The 11,056-nt window shown below is 37.7% G+C and overlaps 1 long non-coding RNA gene and 1 pseudogene across 1 annotated transcript; both read right to left on the reverse strand.

The window, feature by feature from the left end:
- Positions 1–421: 421 nt before the first annotated feature.
- On the reverse strand, positions 422–10,770 carry LOC118499849. The gene is made up of 3 exons (XR_004902400.1): positions 10,529–10,770; positions 9,321–9,427; positions 422–3,199 (listed from the first exon to the last, which is right to left on the reverse strand). It is a non-coding gene; the product is annotated as an uncharacterized LOC118499849 (long non-coding RNA).
- LOC114493490 lies at positions 8,272–8,450 on the reverse strand (annotated as a pseudogene).
- Positions 10,771–11,056: the final 286 nt, after the last annotated feature.

An 11,056-nucleotide genomic window follows, 5' to 3' on the forward strand; every position in this document is an offset into this window, starting at 1 on the left:
TGTTGTCCCCACTTTACAGGAGATAAAATGTCAAGTAAATTCCCAGGATTGGTCTCACAGCTCGGAGAAGCACAACCAGGATTCGGACCCAGCGTGTCTGACTTCAGAGCCTGGTGTGCTTCCATTCACTACCCTTTACTGTGGGTATTTCTGCTTGCATTTAATCTTTGAACAGGCCCTGGCTACTGTGGTTCCATGGATTGAGTGCTGGCCTGCAAACCAAAAGGTCACCAGTTTGATTCCCAGTTAGGCTTTTTGCATAGTGTGAAGACCATGTCCCCGGTTGGGGGCTTGCAAGGGGCGACAGATTGATGTATCTCTAGCACCTCAACATTTCCCTCCCTCTCTCCCTCCCTTACCCTCTCTCTAAAAATAAATAAAATCTTAAAAAAAGTCTATGATCAAAAATACTCAGCCTATGGTTATTTCATCTTAGAACAAATATTCCAAAAGAACACACAAATTTTTATCAAGCTGTTTATATTTATGTTGCCAGAGAGTTCATTTTTGCTTGAAAATGAGTTATTAAAATTTTCTTAGATGTGTTTTATTTCATGACTGAAATATTGAATCTTGAAGTGTAAACATGCCTTGCTTCAACTGCAGAGTGGTAGAATAAGGAAGCACGGGAGAAACAGTATGCTGTCACAATAAAGGCTCTGTTCCAAAACGCAAAACTATGGAAAATGACACCCCTTCAGGAGTCTAGGACAACTGAAGGGAATCAAATTTGATGAGCACAAAGTGTTTTGCTAGCCTTAATCTTTCAAAAAAAATTATTAGTAGTACACTGCTTACATTTTTGCGAGTATAGAAGACCAGGCTATTTAATCTTTAATAACAGAAACTTCTAGTCTCATTGTCTCTAAATGAAATTTTTAGGGTAATGTTTCTAGTAGACAATTTATGAAGGTACTGTCTTGTAGGAGAATAATAAGGCCTACAGGAACAACAGAAGTGGTTTATTATCTTTATAACCACTTATCTTTAGCATCTGCCAACACTTAATGATCCTTCTTAAGCTTTCAAAATATTTGTGTTCATTAATCTCTGCAGAGACAGGATGTAAGAAGAATAAATCTCACAAATAGATATCAAGAGAAAAGGAGTCCCCATTCACCAAATGATATAAAGATCTCCTACCTACTATTAAGTGGGGAGGAACTTGTCAGAGAAAACAAGTCAAAAATTATGAAATAGGAAGTCTCAAACTGCTTTCCAGACTCTGGCCAACTCTGACTATAATCTGGCTCTAGGCTTCTCATATTTAGGTGCTTGTTTAGAAAGACCTCACCAGGAAGGATCATGGGCCACGAGTTTTATTTAAGGGAGGCCCAGAAGTCAAACAGCCACCACTTGTTTGAAATGTGTAAACCTAAAGGCTTCAGTAGAAATATTTCTTGGGCATTGTTGGAAGAAAAGTACACCATTAAAAAGAATACCATTTGCTCATTTTCGCAAACTGTTTTACATCTTGAGCCACCACATTTAGTTAAGTTCAGAACAAAAAAAAAATCTTTTTTTATACATCTTATGTAGTCAAACTACCAACACTGATTCTTGTGAAGCATTTATGGAGAAGGTGTGGAGAGAAATGTAAACATCTTCCAAAGTGTATTTTTAGTCTCTTCACAACATATGTTTACTATAACCTTTTTTTTCCTCAGTAAAGGAAAAGAATTATGTTTTGGGAATCAATTTAAATTATCTACAACCAAGATTTCCAAGACTTCTTTCTCACATAACTCAGCTGCTTTTATCAGTTATTTAATGAATATTAAGTCCTGATTGCATACTGGGCTATGCAGAGTAAGAGATTCTAAGGTGAGTCGTGTATGGTCCCATTTATAGGAAACATTCTTTTACTCTTTCTTTAATTCAGCAACGTTCACTAGCTGTGAGATCATCATCCAATTAAACAGCTTCTCTATAACTCGACCTCAGTTTCATCATCTGTAAAATGGTAATAATGTATCTGCTGGGTTTTCATGAGAATTAAATAGGATATTTACCAAAAAAGCTTAGGACAATATATAACACATAGGAAACACTAATTGTTACCTAAACTATTGTAAGAGTTCTTTATGTGCCAAGCTTAAGGTTTTGAGGGGTTTTTTTTGTTTTTGTGTTTTCACTTAATACAGAATGATGAACCACCTTCAAGCAACTCGCAGCCTTGCAAGGAAGACAAGCACATTATAAAAACATTGTTAATACAATGTGAAAAGTTTTATCATAGTTATATGCAGAATGCTATGGGGAAACCAAGAAAGGAGACATTCTGTGTCTTGGTGAGGGAAGTGTTTTATAGACTTGAAATGAATGTGGCACTAATTATTTGCTGTGCAACAAATTGCCTCAAAACTTAAACTGAAAGAATAAATATTTAGTATCTCGCAATTTCTGAGGCTCAAGAACTGTACCTCAGCGAGGTTGTTCTTATTCAGCTCTCTCCTGAGGTTACAATGAAGTTGTTGGCTGGAGCTGAAGTCATGAGGGTTGAAGAATCTGCTTCCAGGTTCAGTCTGTGGTCGCAGACAGGAGGCTTCAGTTCCTTGCTGCTGGGACTCTCCATAGAGCTGCTTGTGACCAGGCAGCTGGCTCCCTCATAACGAGTGATGAAAGAGAGAGAGAATGAGAAATACTGTACTCTCACATTTGCCATATTCTATTCATTACAAGCAATTCACTAAGTCTAGCTTATATTGAAGGGAGGGCAATTTAACTTGAAAGGGTGATTATCAACAAACTTGTGGACATATTTTTAAAGCCACCACAGGTCTGAAAGGAAAAGTAAAGTTTAGGTAGAAAGGAACAAATTTATGACCAGCAAGGGAATAACAGAAACAAAGAAATAGAAATACTAGATTAGATGGCATGCAACCTGGCATGACTGCAGAATTGTTACAGCCATTTTAAAGATAAGGAAACCAAGGTTTAGAGAGAGAAAGTAACTTTTCCAACATACACAGTAAAGGGCAGATCCAGGTCCTTAGGCCGTATTTCTGATTATAGAACCTATGATATTATCCCTACCTGTATTAGGCAGGGTTGTCCAGAGAAATACAATTGACAGGATGCATGTGTATCTATTATCCATACCTACATCTACTTGGAGAGTGGACATTTACTATGAGGAACTGGCTCACATGATTATGGAGGCTTGGTAAATCCACAGTCTTCAGAGCAGGATGACAGACTGGAAGACAAAGGGAAGACAAAGGGAGCGCAGATGCAGTGGCCGACAGAATTCCTTCCTGCTCAGGGGAAGTCAGTCTTTGTTATAATAAGGTAGTCATCTGAATGGATGAGGCCCGCCCACATTATGAAGTATAATGGACTTTATTAAATAACCACCAATTTAAATGTTAAATCTCACTTTAAAAAAAAAAACCTTCACAGACATTTCCAAAGTAATTATTGACCAAATATTCGAGCACCATGGCCTAGCCAAGATAACACACAAAATAAACCATCAAACTATCTTATACAATAGTGACAATTTGAGGGTCAGATTGCAAAAGCCTTGAGTGCCATACTAAGCAATTTATTGGACTTATAAAAATTAACCAGTGGTTTTGAGAAACATGACCTTGAATATCTGATATTGGTGGGGTTATCTCCATAAAATATTTTAATTCCTTTACAGAAAGTATCTTGGAATGTTTATCTGTTATGCTTGATCTTCAGTCCTGTTTTGACAAATAACAAATCTGGTTTTTATTAACATTATATTTTCTACTTTCAGTATTTTCCTTTTAAGTCCACACATTTTTGGTAAATATCCTTTGACATGTTTCAAAATGATGACTTTTATTTAAAAAATGTTTTTCTCTATTATTGTCCTCATATTTGGAGCTTTTCATTTTTTTCTCTCACTTTGATGCCTTATTTCAAGGCATCTTTTTAAAATTTTTATTTATTTATTTTTAGAGAGAGGGGAAGGGAGGGAGAGAGAGAGGGAGGAAACATCAATGAGCGAGAGATACATAGCGATCAGTTGCCTCGTGCATGTCCCCCACCTGGGGACTTGCCTGGCAACCTAGGTATATGCCCAGACTAGGATTCAAGCTGTCAACCTTTTGGTTCACAGGCTGGCACTCAATCCACTGAGCCACACCAGCCATGGCTTAAGGCTTATTTTTAGCCATGCCTCCTACCAGAGTGAAATGTGAAATTAGGAAGACAAAAATGTAGGTGGGAAAAAGAACCCAGTTGGTAGGCTAGCTGGTCTTCATGATTTCAAAGGTAGAAATATTGTTTAAGCATCATTTCTTTGTAGACAGCACATAAAATAAAAGCTGTTTCAACCTTGCTAGTGGAAATATTTCTCTTTGTAGCTAACATTGAGCAGGAAATCTTTAACACTTTTCTTGGGCCCTCAAAATTTAAAGTCGCAATGGTTCCAGCCTCTTCTTTTGGTTCTCTCCTGTCTAGTTCCCTATTGAAGACAGGACACAGATTAGGGGTAGGCCGGAGTGTGTTGTGGGACCCTCAAAAGGGATCTGGATAGTAAGTCTATGGATATACCCTACTGTGGGAAAACAGGAAGCAAAACTCAGAAAACCATGAGACCAAAAGGTGCAACAAGCTGGAAAGGGAATGAGACCTGGACTCACAGCAAAAAAAAAAAAAAAAGAAAGAAAGAAAAGAAAACAAAAGTGGCTGAGAACTGATGGTAAATCATAAAACAAAGTAAGAGCTGGGGAGCTAGTTCTATGGATATAGTTCATCTTCAACTTGCCCTCTTAAGATATAATTTGTGAGTTTCAAAGCACCCATGGGATATATAACACCACTAGATGGTTTGGTGAGTTCTATTAGATGAACAGATTTAGTGGGTGAGCAAAGAAGACATCCAATACCATTCAAAAGAAATGCAGTTTTTTTAAAAAGGAGTATTTAATGTATCAGTGCTGCTATGTGTTGCTTTCTCTCTCTATTCCCCTTCCTTCATTGCTATACAGATCATCCTGCAAACACAGTTAATGTGTGTTTTTCATCTTCAGTGCCATAGAGGGCTCCATTAATAACAAGAAGGCATAAATAAAGGTTTTGCTAAAATTAGTTTCTTTTAAAATAATTTTTAAAAGATTTTATTTCTTTACTTTAGAGAGAGGGAAAAGGAGGGAGAAAGAGAGGAAGAGAAACATCAATGTGGGAGAGATACATCTATGGTTTGCCTCTCCCATGCCCTCTGCTGGAGACCTGGCCCTCAGCCCAGACATGTACCCTGATTGGTCATCAAAAGGGCAACCTTTCCATTCACAGGGCCACACTCAGTCCATTGAGTCATACCAGCCAGGGCAGTTTCTTTTATTTTCTAACAGCACAAATATTATGTCAATGATAAAGAGGAGATTTTCATAGTGTATCTTTCTGTCTTTAATAAAATTAAAACTAAACCATCTTGGAAAAATAGTTTTCCTAATTTACCTTGAAAGATTGTCAATGGGGTATTCTTAGAAATTCTCTACGTAATCCATTCCAAAGGTATTATGTTTCTTTGCATATTTCAGGAAGCTATTCTTAATATGTTACTCACTTGAACTGTGTGATAGCAGAAACTAAGACCCAAAGATCTAACCATAAAAAAATACTCTGGGTCAATTCATGTAGAAAATGGTCCGCTAATTTTGACAGAAGTCTTATTTATACTTATAACAACTTGCATTTTATTTTATTTTTAAATTTTATTTATTGGTTTTAGAGAGAATAAAAGGAAGACAGAGAGAAACACTGATTTGTTGTTCCACTTATGCATTCATTGGTTGATTTTTGTATGTGCCCTGACTGGGGATTGAACCTGCAACTGTGGCATAACAAGAAAATGTTCTAACCAGCTGAGCTACCTGGCCAGGGCCTAATCACTTGCATTTTAAAGAAAAAAACAAACAAACCTTGAAATCCATAATTCTAAAGTATTATGGATTTCATATATGACTTTCCTATGTGACTTCAATCTCCTTTATTCTAAGACCCTAAAGTTAATTCTAAAGTGTAAGATCATTTGCATTCCTGAGTCCACAATGTCTTATGAATGCTTTGAGGATAAGGTTGGATAAGGAGGAAAATTAATGCTGGAGAAACATGGTGAAAGGAATCGACCTTTACGCTAAAGAAACTGCAGTATTCTATGGGAGCTTCCCTTCCGCCCACAAGATCCGACATCCTCTGTTGTGCCTCTCAGAGAGGGCCACTGGTCAGTTTTTACAGGTCCACTCAACCTTGCCCTCCTGACCACTATCAAAAACCTACCATATATATGTAAATAGGTAACAAATATTAAAAGGCTGATTTGAACACCAAGTCAGTTATTTTCTCCCAGAGAATTGATAAATAGAACGGACTTCCTTTGGCAGCAATTCCCAAATATATTACAATATACAGCGTGGGGCAAAAGTAGGGTTACAGTTGTGAGTATGTGAAAGAGTTTATTCTTGTATTATCATTTATTATAATTACTGTATTATTTTTTGTATGAACAACTGTAAAACCTTCTTTTGCCCCACTCTCTATGGACCATATTCCTTTCTGTAGCGGGTTACTACTAAGGTCATAGACACTGTATCTTATCCATATGAAAAAAAATATGGTCCATATCTGCCATATATCTGCCATATCCATATGACAGACAAGGCTGTCTATGTTACTAATAATATTACTTTTATATTTATATATAATATCTTGCTATTTACCTTTGCCTTTAAAATATATATTACTGCTTTAGTTTCTAAAACCATTTAAAAGCTAAGTAGTTCACTAAGTTCTTATTTGTCACTGAATTCAAACTGAATTTATAAAAATGATAATGTCAAGTAGTATATATTGACTTTTATAAATTTGATATACATTAAACAGAGCCAAGACAAAATGTAGTTTTTATGCCACCAAAGCCAGGGTCTTTTATCATAATACTAAAGTTATTCCTAATGTTAGGAGTTAAATTGGAATAAAAACCAACATTAAGAAAGTTTTTCAAAAGAATTTTTGTGCAGAGGACCTTCTTTGTATTCAGCCAATATTTTACATTTAAAAATTTCGTAAAGTTTGTCTTACTGCGTATCATCACCTTCTATAGCAGCTTGAACGGGGGGCAGGGCTACAAGCCACATTTACTAGTAAAAGCTGGGGTTATGTGAGATTCTTTCTGACTCAGTAAATATCCAAATATTTCTTGAGCATCAACTGTGTACAAGGCCTTGGGCTGAATTAAAATATCAAACTGATAACAAAACCATAAAATAATATTACAAAGACAAGTATGTCTATTGGGAAATACGTAGTGATCATAATTTTAAGAAAAAATTGGGAATAACTATACAAATATTTTATGTAACAAAATTAGAAATTTCTGTATACATCTGGGATAAAATTACTCATGAAGTCATAGAGCTCTTAATTCAGAGGATATTTTTTAAATCTATTACAATGTCGGATTGAGTTTGTGCTTAGTGTTCTCCAGGATTGGACTAAACCAGATGGAAAGGGAACAAATGCCCCAAAACTCACAGGCTAATCTACCGTTTTCCAGTGGTCTGATAGGGAACTTTTCTGACCTAAGTAGAGCAAATGCTTCCTACTGCTTTTTAAATAAGTAGGATCTTGGCCTTTAGGTTTTACTAGGGTTTACATTTTTGGAGACCCTTTCCCCAGACTATTTCTTCCCCAAGGGAAAAAACAAAACACCATCATCATTGGGAAACTGTCTCTTGTCAACTATTTTGTGCTTTTATTCTTCTTCTTCCCCCCAACATTGATTTTAAAATTATACCTCTTTTCACACTTTCCCAGGTATTCTAAGGAATATTTAGAGTCCCCACTTTCTTACACATACTTAAATGCTCTCCTTTATTCTAAGATCCTATTAAGATATTAGTGGATCTAGCTCACCTCCCAGACCTGTTCATTGCCCCTGGTGTAGGTGCCCTGTGCAGAGGCATACCTATCATCTCTCTAAACATGTTCTGTGCTCTTCTCCTAAATTTGTGTCGGGTTTCAATATTTGTGGAGAGAATTATCTAAAAGGTCTGCATAATTATAGTCTTATTTAGGGTATTGGCTAGGTTGTTGAAACAACAGACTAAAAAATACAGAAATATCAAAGCAATGGCTCTGTAGAGAATCCCACTCCTCTGTCTTGCTTTCCCTTCCTTAGGGAGTTGGCTTCATTTTCGTGCCTGAAAATGGCTCATATCCTGATTCCAACCCACTTGAATGGAAAAGAGTGAAGGAAGCACCTGACCCATGAGTTGTATACATCACTTTGGCTTATATTCCACTTACTATGCTAAATTTGGATCCAGCTTAAACTGTTGTTAGTACGGAAGATAAAGGTTATTGAGAGGACAGTTAGCAAACTCTGTCACACACCAATATGGTCTAGATCTCTTTTAAACTAATAAAAACAGATACTATACTTGATCTTAGCCAAAAGGCCAAGAAGCAATAGACCTCTTTTAAAAATGTTTTTAAAAACAACTAGTAGTTGGTGCTTTGGCTGATATATCACTTCCATCCTAGGTTTCTTAGTTCTTACTAATATTTGGAACAGTAGGTAGAAAAACCTAAAGAAAAGCTTTTAGATCTGATCTCAATCCAACATACGGTGGTGTACTTGTACTGATTGTCACAGCAAAAAGCGCAGGCTCTGCACAGAGTCTCACAAAGAGCCAGGTGATTACTCTTTCATCACCATACCTTGAATATACATGACCACATAACATGTTAAAGATACAACTTACACAAGTAGGACTGTGAAGCTGTATGTACCCCTTTTCTATGTGACTGAAATCACAATAATTTGAATGTCCTTCACTTTATACTTTGTAAGTAGGGAATCTTCCTGTTTGGGGTCCTCATCACGCTAGCTTCATGCCCTGTCCCATGCCTCAACCTCCTGCTTCTTTGATGCACACCAGGCTGAGCTTCAACACTACTCCCACAGGAAGCCCTGTATTCTTTAGCACATTCCACAAGATGTACTTCCTTCCTTAACTATTCTCAACACTGTGGCTAATAAGTACACTATTGTCTTGATTAGGGTCTCTGCTGATGGAAACAGGAACTGCCCCAACTCTGCTCTAGGAGTGTAGGTGGAAGGGTATTTATTAAAGGGATTCCAGGGATACCAGGGAATCTAATTTCAGAAGATAGAGTCCTATTACGTTGGAAATGGAAAGTCATTCGACAGCTACTTTTTCTGAGATCAATCAGATGATTTCTCATCTCTGTTTCTCTGGTATGTCCATTTGTTTCTTCTCCTCTAGACCATCCATTTCTGATCTTTCCATGGCTTTTGAGGTTCACTCAGCTCTCACCTGAGGCTTTCATTTGCCATGGTGTCATGTTTCCTTTAATGCTCCCATAGCCAAGAGTTCCTCTACATGATATGAACAGCCTCCATCTCTGTATTTTGGTTCATCTTCTGAAACAAAAACATCAAATGAGCTCAGTCCAAATTAGGTGTCTACCCCTGGTTCAACCAATTGCAGCCAGGAAAGTGAAGTCACTTCAGGTGCGTATAACCAAAGAGTAGAAGGCAAATTGTCTTAGAATGGGTTGTAAGTTGTGCTGGGAAAATTGGATTTCATATGCACAAAAATAAAATTAGATCCCTGTCTTACACCATACACAAAAATCAACTCAAAATGGATTTAAAAAACAAATAAACTTGAACTTAAGATCTGAAACTCTAAAACTCCTAGAAGAAAAAAGAGAGGAAACTGGGGTGCAGAATGGAAGGTGTATGCCATAGTAGGCTTGGCAATAGTAGCCTTAATGCCCCTCCAAATGTATAGTAAACTTAGTTGGCATAGCACAGGAGCCCCTATTCTCAGAATAAAAAATATTAATCATACTAGCCCATGGCATACTTCTACTTGGAAAATGGGGCTCCCTTTTGTTGACCGCCAGATGGGACAATTTCAACTCATTTGAAGGAGAGATAATGCCTTTGCTTACATTAACATTTGGAACATTAAACATACCTGGGTTGCTGTATGTACTCCTCATCCTTATCTTTTTGTTGCTGTCCCTGGTACATCTCAATTTATGTATAATGAGACTTCTACTGTTTATACTTTCACTACTACCCCCAGTACTATATATACCAGTTGCTTAACCCGTGTGAATGTTACTAAATTAAATCTTACCACCATATTTGTCATTTGCCTACAGGCTCAGGCTGGCTTCCTGTTAACCTTACTCTGGAATGGGCTGATTTGAGAGGATTAGGTGCTCTCAATAAGGCCCTTGCCCGTGTCAGGGCCTGCCGTGTTATAGGCACGCTTATTGCCTGCATTGTTTCTGCTGTCGTAGTGGTTGGAGCCACAACTACTGCAGCTATAGCCCTTACTGAATCCATTCAGAACGCTCATGCAGTTGATACACTTCTTACCAGCACTACTCTAGAAATCATTCAACAGACCCAAATTGATCAAGAAATTCTCACCCATTTTTCTGCTATAGCATCCGCTGTTGCCTGGCTCAGAGGGCGACAAGATTCTCTTGCCTTAACACAACTTACCTGTGATCCTGGTTTCTCTAAACTCTGTGTTACTCCATTAAGGTGGAATTCCAGTCAGCATTCCTGGGCAGATATTTGTCATCACCTGTAGGGTGCATTCTCTGCCAGTCTGAGAGGACAGATTGATCAGCTCCAGCTCGGGTTCCACCAGCAGCTCAATGGCATCAAATGCCTTACTGAACAGAAGGTGTTCCAGATCCTTCACAATAATCTGCAATGGCTGAACCCTGAGAACTGGTTTAATAAACTAAATTTACAAGTTTGGGTCATGGCAGCCCTTGGGTGCCTCCTTTGTGTTTTATGCTGTATATGGAGGTTGTTTTGGGAACAGCAAATAGTAAGTTTCACAGGCTTAACAACTACAATTGTGTTCATAAACAAAAAAAGGGGGAGATGTTGGGAACCACCCTGCCTGGTTTCAGAAGCTGTAACCCCCCATGGCTAAGGCTGAGTAAAAAGACCTTGGGACCATAAGTCACTAAGGAGACAAAGCTATTCCTTCCAGCAGGGGCACAGCCTCTGCCCCTT

The sequence above is a fragment of the Phyllostomus discolor genome, chromosome 1 (genome assembly GCF_004126475.2).
Source record: "Phyllostomus discolor isolate MPI-MPIP mPhyDis1 chromosome 1, mPhyDis1.pri.v3, whole genome shotgun sequence".
NCBI lineage: Eukaryota > Metazoa > Chordata > Mammalia > Chiroptera > Phyllostomidae > Phyllostomus > Phyllostomus discolor.